At 39.0% G+C, this 19,987-nt stretch overlaps 1 long non-coding RNA gene and 1 other non-coding gene across 3 annotated transcripts in view; one reads left to right on the forward strand and one right to left on the reverse strand.

Annotated features, from left to right (window-relative positions):
- LOC112408389 (uncharacterized) overlaps positions 1-19,987 on the reverse strand; it is a 107,483-nt gene that overhangs the window by 31,743 nt on the left and 55,753 nt on the right. The window contains exons 2-3 of one of the 2 annotated variants that reach the window (XR_003004942.1): positions 7,450-7,576; positions 4,650-4,791 (exon numbers count right to left, since the gene is read on the reverse strand). This is a non-coding gene — a long non-coding RNA (uncharacterized LOC112408389). The remainder of the gene's footprint in view (positions 1-4,649; positions 4,792-7,449; positions 7,577-19,987) is intronic. The other variant, XR_003004943.1, reaches the window with a different exon arrangement.
- On the forward strand, positions 16,263-16,369 carry LOC112408390 (U6 spliceosomal RNA). Its single transcript, XR_003004944.1, has one exon. It is a non-coding gene; the product is annotated as a U6 spliceosomal RNA (small nuclear RNA).

Consider the following 19,987-nt stretch of genomic DNA (forward strand, 5'->3'; position numbering starts at 1 on the left):
CCCCACAACCAAAAAAAAAAAAAAAAAAAAAAAAAGGAAAATGTACAGCTACCATATGATCCAGCAGTCCCACTCCTAAGAGTATATCCAGAGAAAATCAGAATTTGACAGAAAACTTGCACCCAAATGTGCACTTCAGCACCACTTACAATAGCCAAGACCTTGAAGCAACCAAAATATCCATCGACAGGTGAATGGATCAAGAAGTGGTACAAGTACACAACCGACTACTACTCGGGACTGACAGTGAATGAAACAATGCCATTTGCAGGAGCACAGACAGACCCAGAGATAGTCATACTAAGTTAGATCAGAATCAGAAAGAAAAGTACCATATAATACCACTTATAGGTGGAATCTGAAAATTCACACCAATGAACTAACTGACAAAATAGAAAACGTCTCACAGACTTAGAAAACAAAAACTTATGCTTACCGAAGGGGAAAGATGTGGGAAAGGGATAAATTAGGAGGCTGGGATTAACAAATACAAACTATTACGTATAAATTCGATAATGAGCAGGGACCTAAGTATACCAAGGTAGGTCTGCTCAACACTCTGGAATAACTTATAAGGGAAAGAATACAAAAATGAATAGATATATTTGTACGTATAAATGAAAAAATTCTGTACACCTACAAAACACAGAACATTGCATACTGCTGTTACTCAAAGAAAAAATAAAACTTAAATTAGAAAAAAAAAACAAGAAGTGATGAGATACGAGCTTTTGGGTGTTTGTTCTGGCATATTCCACACTCGTACAATCCAGGAACCCGACTTCCACAATGGCTCTGGTTGCCTGGGTAACCAGAGTTGGTCTTGGATGAAATGCTGCCGCCTTGTGGCCCTTTCCCGCAACAGCAACTTTAAAACTATTGCTATGGGGACTTAATATTCACAAGCACTGTTGAGCTATAAAAGATACCAGCCCTCAAAAAATTTCCGGGGATAAGTATCCTTAAAAAAAAAAACCTAAAAATCGCAGACTTTCATGAAGACGATATCAACAGGTAAATACTATTTAAAAAGCGCATGAAATGATGCTCACCATCACGATATATTAGAGACATGTAACTCAAAACTACAACGAGGTATCGCCTGCACCGGTCAGAACAGCCATCATCAAAAAGTTTACAAACCATAAATGCTGGACAGGGCTTAGAGAAAAGGGAACCCTCCTGTGCTTCTGGTGGGATCTAAGGTGGTAACAGCCTCTATAGAGAACAGTATGGAGGTGACTTGAAAAGATAAAAACAGAGCTACTACAGGATATGGCAGTCCCACTCCCGGGCATATATCAAGAGAAAACCAGAACTGGAAAAGATACATGCAACTAAACACGCACTGCAGCACCTGACCATAGCCAAGGCCTGGAAGCAACCAAAATGTCCATCGAGAGAGGAATGGATAAAGAAGAAAAGGTACGTGTTCACAATGAAATATTACTCAGAAATGAAAAAGGATTAAAGAATGCCATTTGCAGCAATAGAGATGGACCTAGAGATGATCATACTGAGTGAAGTACGTCAGACAGAGAAAGACACGTATCATGATACCACTTACAGGTGGAAGTTAAAAACTGATACCAATGAACTCATTTACAAGAAACAGGAACTTTCCTGGTGGTCCAATGGTTAAGAATCCGAGCTTCCACTACAGGGGGCGCAGCTCTGACCCTACTGTTGGGAGAACTAATATCCTGCATGCCGCACGGTGCAGCCAAAGAAAGAGAGAGAGGGAGAGAGAGAGAAAGAGACTCGCAGACTTAGGAAAGAAACTTATGGTTACCCAATGGGAGAGGTCGGGGGAAGGGACAAATTAGGATGTTGGGAAAAACCTATATACACCAATATATATAAAATAGATAATCAACAGAACCTACTGTATAACACAGGGAAGTCTACTCAACACTCTCTAATAACCTATATGGAAGAAGAACCCGAAGGTGAATAGACATAGGAATATATGTAACTGAACAAGATTCTGTACGCCTACAAGCACAATACTGTAAATCTACTCCAATAAAAAGTAAAAATTAACAAAAAACAAGAAGTGATGAGACACAGGATTGTGGGTGTTTGTTCTGGCACAGCACACGCTAACGTACAACCCAGGGACCCGACCTCCACAAGGCAGTGCTCACCCGAGTAACCAGAGTGGGGCATGAAAAATCCCAGCGCCTGTGGCCATTTCCACAGCAGCAACTTTAAAACATGTGCTTGTGGGCACTTAATATTAGCAAGGACTGCTAGGGTGTGAATGACACCTGCCCTCAAAAAATGTCCTGTGGTAGGTATTAAAAAAAAATTCAAAAGGGTACGACTTTCAAAAAGCCAACTTCAACGGTAACTTTTTCTCACACTTTAAAAAAAAAAACATGAAAAGATGCTCAATATCTCAAATAATTTGAGACATGCAAATCAAAACTATGAGGTATCACCTATCTCCAGTCAGAATGGCCATCATCAAAAAGTCTAAAAACAATAAATACCAGAGGGGGTGTGGAGAAAAGGGAGCCCTCCTAGGCTGTTGGTGGGATGTAAAATGCTAAGAGGCACCATAGAGAACAATATGGAGATGCCTGCAAAAAGCAAAAACAGAATTCTGCCACTCGCAACAATGTGGATGGGCCTGGAATATTTATACCTAGTGAAGTAAGTTAGAGAAAGACAAATACTCTATGTTTTCACTTCTATGTGGAATCTAAAAAATGCAAGAAAGGAATCTATATGACAAAACAGAAATAGACTCACAGAGGACAAATTAGTGGTTACCGGTGGGGTGAGTGAAGCGGGGAGGGAGAGACAGTAGTTTGTTTCTCTTAATCCAGTACCCCTATGTATAAAATAAACAAACAAGGATATATCATACAACACAGGGAAATATAGCCATTATTTTGTAATAACTTTGAGTGTGATCTATAAAAATATTAAATCCATATGTTGTTCCCCTGAGACTAATGCAACACTGTAAGTCAACTATACTTCAATTTAAATAATCCATAGGGTGGCTGAGTGGATTTTAAAAAGTACAATTATATACTGTGTACAAAATATTTATGTTAACTTTAAATCCATATATAGGATAAAACTTGATGACTGGAAAAAAGATATTCCATGCAAATGATACTTGCCTGACTAGTCTATTATCAGGCAAAAAAGATTTTAGGTCAAACCTCTCAAAGAAAAGAAGGTTATCATAAATGATAAAGGGATTAATTCATCAATCAATTATGACAATTATAAATATGTATGTATCCAGCATTGGAGCCTCTAAACATATAAAGAAAATATTAACACATATGAAGCTGAAAATGTGCAGAAATTAAATAATGGTAAGAAACGTCAATGCCCAACTTTCAACACTGTATAGCTCATCTGGACAGAATATTAATCAGGAAACACTGAACACGAACACACACTTGATATCAAGTGAAACTAACAGACATACGTAGTACATTCCACTCAACAGCAGCAAGTTTCCGTTCTTCTTAAGGACACAGAACATTTCCTGCGATAGGTCAAATATTAAGCCGCGAAACTAGTCTTCAAAAATCCAAGAAGACTGAAATCATATCAAGTATCATTTCCAACCACAATGGTACGAAACTGAAATTCAATATTAAGAAGAATAAATGAACATTCAAGAACCCTTAGAAATTGCACAAGCTCCTCAACAGCCAATGAATACAAGAATAAATCAAAAGGGAAATTTTAAAAATCTTAAACAAAATTGGAAACACAAAGTACCTACATTTACGGAATACAGGAAAAACAATGCAATTCAAAGAGTTACGTTTACAGTAATAAATGCATATATTTTAAAATTTTTTCTTGAGAGGGGATCAAGATGATAGAGTAGGAAGATACTGAGCTCCCCTCCCGCCACGGACACACCCAAATTACAACTTACACGGAAATTATCTCTGAGAATGACCTGAAGACTAGCAGAGAACATTTTCCACAACTAAAGATATGAAGAAGGAGAAACCACAAGGCAGGTAGGAGGACTGGACACAGAGTCTAGCTGGAACCCACACCTCGAGCACAGTGGCCCACAGCGGGAAGATATCACAATTGCATGGGTCCTCCACACGGAGGGAAGGGTCTGACCCTGCGTCAAGCTGCTCAGCCCAGGGTTCCTGCACTGGGAAGAAAAGGACACAGCAGGTCTGGCTTTGAAAACCTGCAGGGCTTACTTTCAGGAAAGCTGGAGGCTGAAGAAAACTGAGACTTTGCTCTCATAGGGCACACACAGATCTCACACGTTCTCAGTCCCCGTGCAGAGCCAGTAGTGTGAAAGACACCTGGGTCAGACCCACTTGCTAATCTCGGAGAGCTTCTTGGAAAGGCAAGAGACAGCTGGGACTCCCGCGAGGAACTGAGACACTGGCAAGCAACATTTGAGAGTCTTCCCTGGAACTGATTAGAATCAGGGGCCTGCCCCGTTTACCACCATGTCCATAGCCCTCCTGCACCACAAGGCCTCACAAGCAGACACACTGGGGGCCTGCCCTGTCCGCCTGTGCACCCGGAGCCCCACACAGCCACCCATAACGGAGGGCTGCCTTGGCTACCAGCACACCCACGGCAATCACATGCTGCAGGGGCTCACAGCCATTAGGCCGGGGTCCAACACCGCCTACCAGCTTGTCCACAGCAGCCCGCACAGGGGACGCCCCTGGAGCACGTGACTCTGCTGGGAGAGGACAGTGAGCCGCTGGGCCCTGTCAGTCGTCTCCTACATGAGGCCACTTCTCCGAGACCCGGGGGCGCAACAACCTGAACCTAAAGAAGAGAAATGCGCAGAGAATTAGGAAACGTAAGGAAATAGAGGAACATGTTACAAATGAAGTAACAAGACACAACGTTAGAAAAAGAGCTAGATGAAACAGACATAAGGATTCTATCTGAAAAAAAGAGTGTTCGAGGTAATTATTATAAAGAACCTCACCCAAGTCAGGAAAAGAATAGATGGACATAGTGAGAATTTCAACAAAAAGTAATAAAATATCAAAAAGAACCAGACAGCTGAAAAATAAAATAACTGAGATTAAAACACACAAACACACACACACACTCACACAAACTAGAGGGAAGCAACATTAGATTATATGATACAGAAGAAAAGATCAGGACTTCCCTGGTGGGACAGTGGTTAGGAATCCGCCTGCCAGTGCAGGGGACACAGGGTCGAGCCCTGGTCCAGGAAGACCCCACATTCCACAGAGCAACTAAGCCCACGTGCCACAACTACTGAGCCTTCACTCTAGAGCCCACAAGCCACAACTACTGAGCCCACGAGCCACAACTACTGAAGCCCACACACCTAGAGCCCGTGCTCTGCAACAAGAGAAGCCACTGCAGTGAGAAGCCCATGCACCACAACGAAAAGTAGCCCCTGCTCGCCACAACTGGAGAAAGCCCGTGCACAGCAACGAAGACCCAACGCAGCCAAAAATAAATAAATAAATATTTATTTTTTGGAAAAAGAAGAAGAACAGATCAGTGAAATGGAAAACAGAGTAGTGAAAATCAAGCAAGCTGTACAGCAAGAAGATAAAAGAATTAAGACTATAGGCAAAGAGACCTCTGAGACAACATCAAGAATATTCACGTGAGCGTTGTAAGGGTCTCAGAAAGAGGAGAAGAGAGAAAGGGGCAGAGAACTTATTACAAGATATAATAACTGATAACTTTCCTAACCAGGGGAAGGAAAAAGACATCTAGGTCCAGGAAACACAGAGTTCCAAACAAGATGAAGACAGGTCCACACCAAGACAGATTATAGTTTAAGCGTCAAAAAAGTTAAAGATAAAGAGGGATCACAGAAGCAGTGAGATACAAACATCTAGTTATGTGCAAGGTAGTCCCATAAGACTATCAGCTGACTTTTCAGCAGACTTTGCAGACCAGGAAGGAATGACAGAATATATTCAACGGGCTGAAAGGAAAAAACCTACAACAAGAATACTCCACCAGCAAGATTACAATTCAGAATTGAAGGAGAGATGAGGAGTTTCCCAGACTAGGAAAGCTGAAAGAGTTCATCACTAATAAAGCAGCCTTATAAGCAATGTTGAAGCAATTTACTTAAGCTTAAAAGAAGTCTCACTAATTATTGATAGTAACAAGAAAACACACAAAAGTAAAAATCTCACTGGAAAAAGTATACACTAAGGGTAGTAGATCAAATGCTTATTAAGCTTCTGTAAAGAATAAAAGACAAAAGTAGTATTTTTTTAAAAAAGAGAGGGCCCAAATAAATCAAATGAAAGAGATGAAGTTACAACAGATACCACAGAAATACAAAGTGTCATAAGAGATTACTACAAACAATTATACACCAACGAATTGGACAACCTAGAAGAAGTGGATAAATTCCTAAAAACATAAATCTTCCAAGATTGAGTTAGTGATAAATAAAAAAATCAAAACACATCAATTACTAGAAATGAAACAATTAGTAAGCAAAAAACTCCCAATAAAGAAAAGTCCAGGACCAGGTGGCTTCACTAACAAATTCTACCAAACATTTAAAGGAAAGTTAACATCTATCTTTCCCAAAGTATCCCCCAAAATTGAAGAAGGAATGCTTTCAAACTTACTCTCTGAGACCAGCATCACCCATATATGAAAACCAGATAAACACAGTACCAAAAAAGGTAAATTAAAGGCCCATATCCCTGATGAACATAGATGCAAAAATCCTCAACAAAATATTAGTAAACTGAATTCAACAATACATCAAAAGAACCATACCCCATGATCAAATGGGATTATTTCAGCAATGCAGGAAGGATTCAGTATATGCAAATCAAATAAGTAACACACCAGATTAGCAGAACAAAGGATAAAACATATGATCATATTCATACCTCCAGCAAAAGCATTTGGCAAATTCAACAAAATTCAACATTTGAATTATGATAAAAACTCTTGAGACTTCCCTGGTGGCGCAGTAGCTAAGAATCCATCTGCCAATGCAGGGGACACGGGTTCAATCCCTGGTCTGGGAAGATCCCACATGCCACCGAGCAACTAAGCCCATGCGCCACAACTACTGAGACTGCGCTCTAGAGCCCACGAGCCACAACTACTGAGCCCGTGTGCCACAACTACTGAAGCCCAAACACCCTAGAGCCCATGCACCACAACTACTGAGCCCACATGCCACAACTACTGAAGCCTGCATGCTCTAGGGCCTGCAGGCTGCAATTACTGAGCCCACAAGCTGCAGCTACTGAAGTCCGCACGCCTAGAGTCCATGCTCCACAACGAGAAGCCACCACAATGAGAAGCCTATGCACCGCAACGAAGAGTAGCCCCCGCTCGCCGCAACTAGAGAAAGCCCAAGCGCAGCAACAAAGACCCAACACAGCCAAAAATAAATTTTAAAAATTAAAAAAAAAAACTCTCAACAAAGTGAATATAGAGGCAACATACCTTTTTATAATAAAGGAAAGGGACTTCCCTGGCAGCCCAGTGGTTAGAAATTCGCAATTCCACAGCAGGGGGTGCTGGTTCAATCCATGGTCCAGGAACTAGGATCCCGCATGCTGCGTGGTATGGCCTAAAAAAATAAATACATACATACATAAAATAAAGGGTATAAATGACAAAAGCAGACCTAACATCATACTTAACAGTGAAAAGCTGAAAGCATTTCCTCTAAGAACAGGAACAAGACAAGGATGCCCACTCTCACCACTTTTATTCAACACAGTATTAGTAGTTCTAGCCACAGCAAAAAAAACAACAATAAAAATACAAAATAGGATCTAATTTGTAAAGGAAGTAAAACTGTCACTGTTTGCAGATGACATGATAATATGTAGAGAAAACCCTAAAGACCTCACCAACAAATTATTAGCATAAATAAACTCAGTAAATTTGAAGTATACATATTTTTTCTTTTTTCATTAATTTTTATTGGAGTATAGCTGCTTTATAATGTTGTGTTAGTTTCTTCTGTACAGCAAAGTGAATCAGCTCTATGTATACATATATCCCCTCTTTTTTGGATTTCCTTCCCACTTAAGTCACCACAGAGCACCAAATAGAGTTCCCTGTGCTATATAGTAGGTTCTCATTAGTTATGTATTTTATACATAGTATCATTAGTGTATATATGTCAATCCCAATCTCCCAATTCTTTCCACGCCCCCTCCCTCCCTTGGTGTCCATGTTTGTTCTCCACGTCTGTGTCTCTATTTCTGTTTTGCAAATAAGATCAATTATAACATTTTTCTAGATTCCACATATATATGTCAATATACGATTTGTTTTTTTCTTTCTGACTTAACTTCACTCTGTATGACATTCTCTAGGTCCATCCATGTCTCTACAAATGACCCAATTTCATTCCTTTTTATGGCTGACGAATATTCCATTGCATATATGTACCACATATTCTTTATCCATTCATCCGTCGATGGACACTTAGGTTGGTTCCATGTCCTGGCTATTGTAAATAGTGCTGCAATGAACACTGGGGTGCATGTGTCTTTTTGAATTATGGTTTTCTCTGCATATATGCCCAGTAGTGGGATTGCTGTGTCATATGGCAGTTCTATTTTTAGTTTTTTAAGGAACATCCATACTGTTCTCCATAGTAACTGTATCAATTTACATTCCCACCAGCAGTGCAGGAGGGTTCCCTTTTCTCCACACCCTCTCCAGCATTTATTGTTTCTAGATTTTTTTATGATGGCCATTCTGATGGGCGAGAGGTGACACCTCATTGTAGTTTTGATTTGCATTTGTCTAATAATTAGTGATGTTGAGCATCTTTTCATGTGTTTGTTGGCCATCTGTATGTCTTCTTTGGAGAAATATCTATTTAGGTCTTCTGCCCATTTTTTTATTGGGTTGTTTTTTTGATATTGAGCTGCATGAGCTGTTTGTATATTTGGGGGATTAATCCTTTGTCAGTTGTTTCATTTGCAAATATTTTCTCCCATTCTGAGGATTATCCTTTCATCTTGTTTATGGTTTCCTCTGCTGTGCAAAAGCTTTTAAGTTTAATGAGGTCCCATTTGTTAATTTTATTTTCATTGAAGTATACAAAATTAATATACAGAAATCTGTTATTTTTCTCTGCACTAATAAACAAACAGAGAAGTTAAGAAAAAAATTTATGATTGTACCAAAAATAATAAAATACCTAGGAATAAATTTAACCACAGAGATGAAAGACTTATATCCTGAAAAGTATAAGACACCAATGAAGGAAACTGAAGATGACACAAATAAATGAAAAGATACCCCATGCTCCTGGATCAGAGGAATTAATCTTTTTAAAATAACCATATTACTCAAAGCAATCTACAGATTTAAAGAAATCCCTATCAAAATATCCATGGTATTGTTCACAAACAGAAGAAATAATCCCAAAATAAACACAGAACCACAAAATACCCACATTGCAAATGCAATCCTGAGAAAAAAGACCAAAGCTGGAGATAGCATGCTCCCTGACTACAAAGCTACAACAATCACAAAAACAGACACACAGATCAATGGAATAGAAGAGACCCCAGAAAAAAACCCACACACTTATGATGAATAAATCTACTACAAAGGAGGCAAGAATATACAATGGAGAAAAGACAGTCTCTTCAATAAGTGGCGCTGGGAATACTGGACAGCTACATGTAAAATAATTAATTTAGACCATTTCCCCACACCAGACAGAAATATAAATTCAAAATATATTAAGGAGGGGCTTCACTGGTGGTGTAGCGGATAAGAATCCACCTGCCAATGCAGGGGACACGGGCTCGATCCCTGCTCCGGGAAAATCCCACATGCCACGGAGCAGCTAAGCCCGTGTGCCACAACTACTGAGCCTGTGCTCTACAGCCCGCGAGCCACAACTACTGAAGCCCACATGCCTAGAGCCCGTGCCCTGCAACGAGAAGCCACCTCAATGAGAAGCCCGCACACCGCAACGAAGAGTAGCCCCTGCTCGCCACAACTAGACAAAGCCCACGCACAGCAACGAAGGCCCAACGCAGCCAAAAATAAATAAATAAATATTTTTAAAAATGTATTAAGGACCTAAATGTAATACGCCAAACCATAAAACTTCTAGGAGAGAACACAGGCAGAACATTCTTTAACATAAATTGTAGCAATATTATTTTTGGATCTGGACTCTAAGGCAAAAGAAATAAAAGCAAAAATAAACTAATGGGCACTAAATGAACTTAAGAGCTTTTGCACATCAATGAAAACCATCAACAAAATCAAAAGTCAAAGTGCAAAATGGAAGAAAATATTTGTAAATGATATGACTGATGAAAGGTTAATATCCAAAATATATAAATGGTTCATACAATTCAATATCACTCACACAAAAAAAGAACACCACAATCAATAATGGTGATAAGACATGAATAGACATCTTTCCAAAGAAGACATACAGATGGCTAAAAGGCAGATGAAAAGATGCTCAACATCACTAATTATTAGAGAAGTTCAATTCAAAACAACCATGAGAGATCAACCTCACACCTGTCAAAGGAGCTCTCATCAAAATGTCTACAAATACCAAATTTGGGGGAGGATATGGAGAAAAGTGAACCCTTCTACACTGTGGGTAGGATTGTAAATTGTTGCAGGCACTATGGAATATAGGATGGAGGTTTCTCAAAAAACTAAAAATACAACTACCATATGATCTGTCAATAACTCTCCTGGGTACCTATCCAGGAAAAAAATGAAAACACTAATTCAAAAAGATACATAAACCCCAATGTTCATAGCAGCACTGCTGACAATGGCCAAGATATGAAAGCAAACGAAATGCCCATGAACAGACAAATGGATAAAGAAGATATGGTACATATGTACAGTGGAATATCACACAGCCATAAAAAGTATGAAATTCTGCCATCTGCAGCAATGTGGATGGCCCTCGAGAATATTATGCTTAATGACGTAAGTCAGAGAAAGACACTGTGTGACATCATTTATATGTGGAATCTAACAATAACACAGATGAATGTATATGCAAAACGGAAACAGACTCACAGACCTATAAACAAACTAGTGGTTACCAGTGGGACAGGTAAGGGGGGAGGGGCAAATTAGGGGTATAGGGTTAAGAGGTACAAACTACTATGTATAAAATAGATAAGCAACAAAGATATATTGTAGAGGACAGGGAATTATAGCCATTATCCTGTAAAAAAATTTTAATCAAGTGTAAACTGTAAAAAATCCTGGATCACTATACTATACGCCTGAAGCTGATATGTTGTAAATAAACTATAATTTTAATAAGTAAATAAAATAAGGGCTTCCCTGGGGGCGCACTGGTTGAGAGTCCGCCTGCCGATGCAGGGGACACGGGTTCGTGCCCCGGTCCAGGAAGATCCCACATGCCGCGGAGCGGCTGGGCCCGTGAGCCATGGCCGCTGAACCTGCGCGTCCGGAGCCTGTGCTCCGCAACGGGAGAGGCCACAACAGTGAGAGGCCCGCGTACCATAAAAATAAAATAAAATAAAAATAAAAACAATTGGGTAGGGGATCTGAATACTCTTTCTGAGGAAAAAAAAAACAGATAAAAGGCACATGGAAACATGCTCAACATCACTAACCATCAGGGAAATGCAAATCAAAATCACAAAATGATATCAGCTTACAGTTGTCAGAATGGCCATCCTAAAAATGACAATTAAGAGGTGCTGCTAGGATGTGGAGAAAAGAACGCTCACCTGCACTGCTGCTAAGGATGTAAATCGGCACTGCCACTACTGAAAACATTACAGAGGGCTCTGAAAACATAAAAAAATAAAACTACCATACGACTTAGCAATTCCAATTTTGGTTATTTATCCAAAGAAAACAAAACAAAGCAAAAAAATAATTTAAAGAGATATATGCACCCCTATGCTCATTGCAACATAACTTACAATAGCCAATAACATGATAGCAACCTAAATGTTCAATGACAGAAAAATGGATAAAAAAGTGATATTGATATATATATACACATGTACCCATATATACATATGAATATACACATAACACACATACACAGATATACATACATATACATACAGATACATACACACACATAGACACATAGATACTGATTCATACATTCATATACACATAGATACATATATATGTATAGATATGGGTATACAAATATACATATATAGTTATATATTACTCAGTAATAAAAAGATGAAATCTTTCCATTTGTGACAACATGGATGGACTTAGAGAGTATTATGCTAAGTGAAGTAAGTCACATAGAGAAAGACAAATACCACATGATCTCGCTTATATGTGTAATCTAAAAACAAACCAAACACAACAAAACCAGGCTTACAGACACAGTGAGCAAACTGGTGGCTGCAAAAGGGGAGGTGAGTGGGTCTTGGACAAGACAGGTAAAGGGGTATAAGAAGTACAAAATTCCAGTTATATGATAAAAATTGACAAGAATTTAATATACAGAAAAAAGAATATGGTCCATGATATTGCAGTAACTGTGGATGGGTACAGACTGTTACCAGACTCATAAAGATGATCATTTTGTAATATACTTAAATGCTGAATCATTACGTTGTACGTCTGAAACTAATATAATAGTGTACGTCAAATATTCTTCAATTAAAAAAAAAAAGAAAGGAAGAAAAAGAGTGCATGCCCTGACAGCACTTCACCTGAGCCATTTCTCGGGAGTGTGCTTGTAATGAACGGCCTTGAGGAATGAGGTAATGTCTCTCCCTCAGACAAACAGGAAGCTTGCTAACCTCTCATTTTAAAAGCAGTGGAGTCCTCAAACTCAGCGCTCCTCAGTGTAACATAACCGAGTACATGCACAGCACCCGACTGGACCCCTCTGTGTCATCGCAGGGGCAACTGGGGTGTGGGGGAGGAGAGCCAATACAGTATTACGCTCATGTTTGCTGTGCCATAAGTAATAAAATCTTTTGTCTCTGAAAAAAACTCAAAGAACCTAACTTTACAACTAAAGGAACTAGAAAAAGAACAAACTAAGCCCAATGTTGGCAGAATGAAATAAATAATAAGGATTAGAGCAGTTATAAAACTAACAGAAGGACCTACTTTATAGCATAGGAAATTACTCAATATTCTGTAGTGATCTATATGGGAAAAGAATCTAAAAAAGAGTGGTGGGCTTCCCTGGTGGCGCAGTGGTTGGGAGTCCGCCTGCCGATGCAGGGGACATGGGTTCGTGCCCCGGTCCAGGAAGATCCCACGTGCCACGGAGCAGCTAGGCCCGTGAGCCATGGCCGCTGAGCCTGCGCGTCCGGAGCCGCAACCGGAGAGGCCACAACAGTGAGAGGCCGGCGTACCGCAAAAAAAAAAAAATAAATAAATAAATAAATAAATAAAAAAGAGTGGCTATATGTATAACTGATTCACTTTACACCTGAAACTAACAGAACATTGTAAATCAACTATACTACAATAAAAAAAGTAATAGAGACTACAAAAATAGTAGAAAAATAAATTATATTGAGTTTTTTTGGAAAAGATAAACAAAACTGACAAACTTAGCTAGAACAACTAAGAAAAAGAGAATGAATGAATAATAAATAAAACAAACACATACATATAAAGGCATTACAATGATGCTACAGAAATACAAAGGACAATCAGAGACTACTATTAACAATCACATGCAAACTTGTTTTACCTGGAAAAGAAATGGAACAACTCCTAGAAACATACAACCTACCAAGAAATAGAACACCTGAACAGACCAGTAATGAGTAAAGGGAATGAAACAGTATTGAGAAACCTCTCAATAAATAAAATCCCAGGACCAGATGGTTTTACTGGTGAATTATACCAAATATTTAAAGAGAAATGAAAGCCAAGACTTCTTAAATACTTCCAGAAGTTTAAAGAGGAGGGAACACTTTCAACCCATCTTACAAGGCATTACCCCAGACAAGGGTAATGTCAAAACCAGACAAGGGCATGATGAGAAAAATACAGATCAATATTCCTGAGTGACACAGATGAAATATACTCAAAATACTGGCAAACTAAATTCAACAGCACGTTAAAGGGATCATTCACCATGATTAAGGGGGACTTACGCCAGGCTGCAACGATGGCTCAGTGTGTGCAAATCAATAAATGTGATACATTACATTAAGAAAATAAAGGGGAAATATGATCCTATTAATAGATACAGAAAATTATTTGACAAAATCCAACTTCCTTTCATGATAAAGACTGTCAAGAAATTAGATATAGAAGGAATATACTTCAACACATTAAAAGTCATATGACAAGCCCAAAGGTGACAGTATATTGAATTACAAATCCTGAAAGCGTTTCTTCTGAGTTTCAGCCAAGACAATGTTACCTGTTCTTGACTCTTCTATTCAACATAGTACTGGAATTCCTAACCAGAGTAAGTAGGCAAGAAATGTAAATAAAATAAATCCAAATCATAAAGGTAAACCTAAATTTTCTCTGTTTGCAGATGACATTTTTTATATCTACAAAAACCTAAAAATGCCACTTCCAAAAAGCTGTTTAAACTAATGAATAGAGTAAGCTGAAGGACACAAAATCAACATACAAAAATCATTTGTGGTTCCATACACTAACAACAGAAACTATCAGAAAATGTTAAAAAAAAGTCCCATGTACGATAGCACCGAAAAGAATAAAATACTTAGGAATAAAGCTAACCAAGAATGTGAAAGAGCCATACACTGCAAACTATAAAATACTGATGAAAGAATTTGAAGGAGACACAAATAAATGAAGCGATAGCCCATGTTAATAGACTGAATAAATTAACATTGTTAAAATGTCCATACTACCCAAAGCAATCTACAGAGTTAATGCAATCCATGTCAAAATTCTGAAGGCATTTTTCCCAGAAAATAGAAAAACAAATCCTAAAATTCACATGGAACCATAGAAGACCCAAAATATCCAAAGCAATCTTGAGCACAAAGAGCAAAGCTGAAGGAATCACACTTCATAATTTCAAACTATACTACAAAGCATAGTAATCAAAGCGGTATGGTTGTAGTATAAAGACAGACATACAGAACAAAGGAACAAAATACAGAGCTCAGAAATAAATCCACATATTTACAATCAACTGATGTTTGACAAAAGTGCCGGGAATATACAATGATAAAAGGATCCTCTCTTACCTAAATTAGTGGGAAACTGAATATTCACAAGCCTGCCAATGCAGGGAACACAGGTTCCAGCCCTGGTCCAGGAAGATCCCACATGCCATGGAGCAACTAAGCCTATACGCCACAACTGCTGTGCCTGTGCTCTAGAGCCTGCGTGCAGCAATTACTGAGCCCACGTGCTGCAACTACTGAAGCCCGTGTGCCTAGAGCCGTTGCTCCACAAGAGAAGCCACTGCAGTGAGAAGCCCACGCACCGCAACAAAGCGTAGCCCCCGCTCACTGCAACTAGAGAAAGCCCACACGCAGCAATGAAGAGCCAATGCAGCCATAAATAAATAATTTTTAAAAAGAAATTAGACTTGTATCTCACACTATATATATAAATTAATTCAAAGTGGTTTAGAGAATTAAATATAAGATCCAAAACTGTAAAATTACTAGAAGAAGATATAGGGGGGAAAAACTTCTTGACAGTGCTATGGGCAATGTATGTTTGGATATGACCCCAAAAGCACAGGCAACAAAAGCAAAAAGAAAACAGATTGCATTAAACTATAAAGGTTTGAGGAGCAAGGGAAACAATTTACAGAGAGCAGAGTGTACCTACAAAATGGGAAGCAATATTTGAAATACCTATCTAACATATATAATATACTCAAAACAACTGAGTAGAAAAAACACAAAAAATAACCTTTTTCTTTCAGTGACACTTTTCCTTGCTTTAATATATTTTGTCTTTTTCTGCTTCTGAAGTGAGCTCTCAATTACAAAATATCAAACTACAGTCAAAAATGTTAGCCACTGGCACAAGACGGAGAAGCCCACAAGGACGAACAGACAGCAGCAGATGGCAAGCGGTGAGAAGTGACTGAAGCGGTGGTTACAAGTGGTCAAACGCTGGGCAGCTAAGACTAGCCAACAGGTTGTGCCCTAACATTAGCACAGCTTAGACCAGTCACTACCTCGGCGGGTGGCCTCAGTGTACCTGGGTTCAGATTCTACAAGGCAATACAATTCCTTCCAGTTAAGAGTTCTTGCTTGCACCTCTTGGCCAGAGGGCCCCGGACCAGTCTATCAGTTTTTCAAAACACTGTCATAGTGCTTGCTTTGGGAGCACATATGCTAAAATTGGAACGATAGAGAGAAGATTAGCATGGCCCCTGTGCAAGGATGCTACGCGAGTTTGTGAAGCGTTCTATATTTTTTTGTGACCACCTAGAGGGGTGGGATAGGGAGGGTGGGAGGGAGACCCAAGAGGGAGGGGATATGGGGATATATGTATACATATAGCTGTTTCACTCTGCTATACAGCAGAAATTAACACACCATTGTAAAGCAATTATACTCCAATAAAGACGTTAAAAAAAAAAAAGAAGTTTGGGGAGAACTCTGTAGAGATCGGGCACAGGATGGAGCACAGCCCACCACTGAAAATACTGCTGGTTTTACATGCTCCACATTCATAAGCACCTGCTCCGTTTTCCAGGTTCAAACACTCATGCAGGCCTGCAGCTTGACAAATCTCTGAGTCCAGAATCCTGCCTCTGGTGAAAACAAAGGTAGTCATAGCACAGAGAGTACACCACAGTGTCTGGTCACTGCGTCACCCGATCAGGCTATAAGTTCACAATCAGATACTGATGGCAGACCTATGTCCCCTCTGTTAAGGGACCCAATTTGGGCCATAGTCAGAGGTGCCTGGTGTATGCAATCCTGTATCCACAAGGGTGCACTAGATTGAAGGAATGGGGCAAAAAGCATATCTTCTCTGAATTCATGTTGCTTTTTCAAAAGAGTAGAGTTTCATCTTAATTAAGGAGAATACTTCTAAATAGCGTGGACAGCTCAAAACTACTGTTTAGGGAACCAAAAACCAAGTCAGCCAAGAACAGTGCTTTTCAAATCCTTGGGAGTCAGCATGAGGTGAGGATTTGGTCTGGCACAGTGCTAAGCACAGGAGTGAAGAAGCAGAGCCACCTCCTCACAACAGGCACTGACATCGCATGGCACACCAGTGGATCAGCTGCAGGGACAGGGCTTTGGGGTGGAGGTCATTTCTCTCTCAAATTTCCCCAGGGCACTCACCCCTCCCTATGCCACCCCACTACTCCATTCACCTTTCCTTTCTCAATTTCTGAAACCCATGTGGCAGCACTTCTTAACCTGGAGGCCCCAGGGACCACCTATGCAGCCCAGATTTTTCATGGATCTTTACAAGTTCTCGACTGAAAGCGCGCACGCAGCAATGAAGACCCAACGCAGCCAAAAATAAATAAATAAATAAAATTTATTAAAAAAACAAAAAAGAATGAAGGCATTCAGCTAAATCCTTTTACACCCACTGCTGACAGAGGGCAGGGGAGTTTGACTCACTAACCTTCTTTCCATGCGCTTCTCCCTAATAAGACAGCCCATTTAGAACTTGTCAGGCTGGGGAGAACACCATGTAGCGCACTAATCTCTACTACAGATTCTGAAACAGCAAAAATACAAAGACGATGAATCCTTCCAAAGGGTTCTGTCTATATCGTTACAGTGGTTTCCTTCCCACTGTGAACACTTTTCAAACCCTATCACTTGAATATGCTTTTATTTTTTTCAGCACCAAGAATGTTAAACTATTGTAGTTACAGAGAAGGTAAAGAATGAATTCATACAACATTAAAAAAATACAAAGTAACTACAACAACAGCAGTAAAAAAACAGAAAACAATGAAAGGGTAATTTTTAGTCCTTATCAATGATTAAGTTACACTTTAACGGACCAAATTCTCAAATTAAATAACACAAAATGGTTGAATTAATTTTTATAAAGAACCTACAATATGCTGTCTACAAGAGGCTCACTTTAATTTTAAGGACATATATAGGTTAAAGTGAGAGGATGTAAAAAGATATTCCACGAAATGGCAGCCAAGAGAGAGTAGGAGTAACTATACTTGTATCTGATAATACATATTTTCAATCAAAATCAGTCACAAGAGACAAAGAATGTTAATATACAGTGATAAAGGGGTCAAATTATCAAGAGACAATTTTAAGTATAAATATACATGGACCCAATACCAGAGTATGTAAATAATTAAAGCAAATATAAACTGCATGGAGGAAAAGCAATAAAGCAATAGTAAAGCACTTCAATACCCCACTTGTAAACAATGAATAGATCATCCAGATAGTAAATTAATGAGAAAACACTGACCTGAATGACACTTCAGATAAGTAAACATAACAGATGTATACAGAACACAGGACTTGTATGACTGGTCAAATAAGTGTTTTACTGTCTCTGTTAATCAGTGAAATTGACCTTCCCGTGCAGAGGCAAGAATAATATGAGAAGACCCAATGGAGCTTTAATTAATAAATTAATCAAAAAAAAAAAAGTAAACCACTGAACTCTAAGGGACAATGTAGCTTTCAATGAATTAGCAATTTTGGTTGGGATGACCTTGGAGAATAAAACCACCTCAGTGATTAAAATTTAGACCAACTAATCAAAATGCTTTATCACCTATTGTTTTAAAACACTGATCAATGGAACAAGTTATACTAGGGATAACAGTGTAATCGTATTCTAGAGTTCATATCAACAATAGGGGTTATGACTTGATGCTAGATCAGGACATTTCAATGGTGTGACTGCTATTAATGGTTTGTTGTTCAACGATTAAAGTCCTACCTGATCTGAGCTCAGACTGGAGTCATCCCAGTTGGTTTCTGTCTATTATATGTAGATTTCTCCCAGTACGAAAGGACAAGAGAAATATGGCTTACTGTACAAAATGTCTTCAAACTAAATGATGATATAATCTGCATTCAATTAATTTATACACACCCTACTGTAGAACAGGGTTTGTTAGGGTGGCAGAGCCCAGTAATTATGTAAAACTGAAACCTTTATCTGCACTGGCTCAAGTCCCCTTCCTAAGAATATGTTTATAATCTACATTTTTTCACAAATTACACAATTTTACTCACCATAGCATTCCTCATATTAACTGAATGGAAAATCCTAGGCTATATACAAATCCAGAAAGGGCCAAGCATCATCGGTCCCTATGGATTAGTACAACCCATTGCTGATGCGGTCAATTATGTATTAAAGAACCACTATGACCCTCAACATCATCAAGTTATACCTTATCGCACCAGTGCTAGCCTTAACCCTGGCTCTCACTACATGAATTCCTCTTCCCATATGTTATCCACTAATTCATATAAATGTAGGCATACTATTTATATTAGCCATATCACACCGAGCCATTTATTACATCCTCAGATCTGGATGGGCTTCACATTCAAAATACTCATTGGAGACCTATGGGTAGTAGCACACACAATCTCATATGAAGTAACATTAGCAGTTATTCTCTTATCAGTCCTGCTGATAACTGGATCATTTACACTTTCAACAGTAACCACTGCACAAGAACACCTATGACTAATTTTCTCCTGACCCCTACCCAAAATTTGATTATCTCTATACTAGCAGAAATCTAACAGAGCCCCATCTGATTTAACGGAAGTAGAATTGTATTTGGCTTCTGTGTAGGAAATGCAGCAGGTTCGTTCACCCCGTCCTTCCTAGAGAATATGTCAATATCGTTAATAATAAACATTTCCACAGCAATCTATTTTTAGGAGCATTTCACAACACCTTCATGCCAGAATTATATACAGCCCATGTCATCATTAGAACACATCTAACAATCTCCTTTCTACGAATTCGAGCATCCTACCCACAATTTTGATATGATCCACTTACACATCTCTTATTAAAAAATTTTTACTACTAACATTAGCCCTATGTATATCGGAGG

Source organism: Neophocaena asiaeorientalis, unplaced genomic scaffold (assembly GCF_003031525.2).
Source record: "Neophocaena asiaeorientalis asiaeorientalis breed wild unplaced genomic scaffold, Neophocaena_asiaeorientalis_V1.1 scaffold497, whole genome shotgun sequence".
Taxonomy (NCBI): domain Eukaryota; kingdom Metazoa; phylum Chordata; class Mammalia; order Artiodactyla; family Phocoenidae; genus Neophocaena; species Neophocaena asiaeorientalis.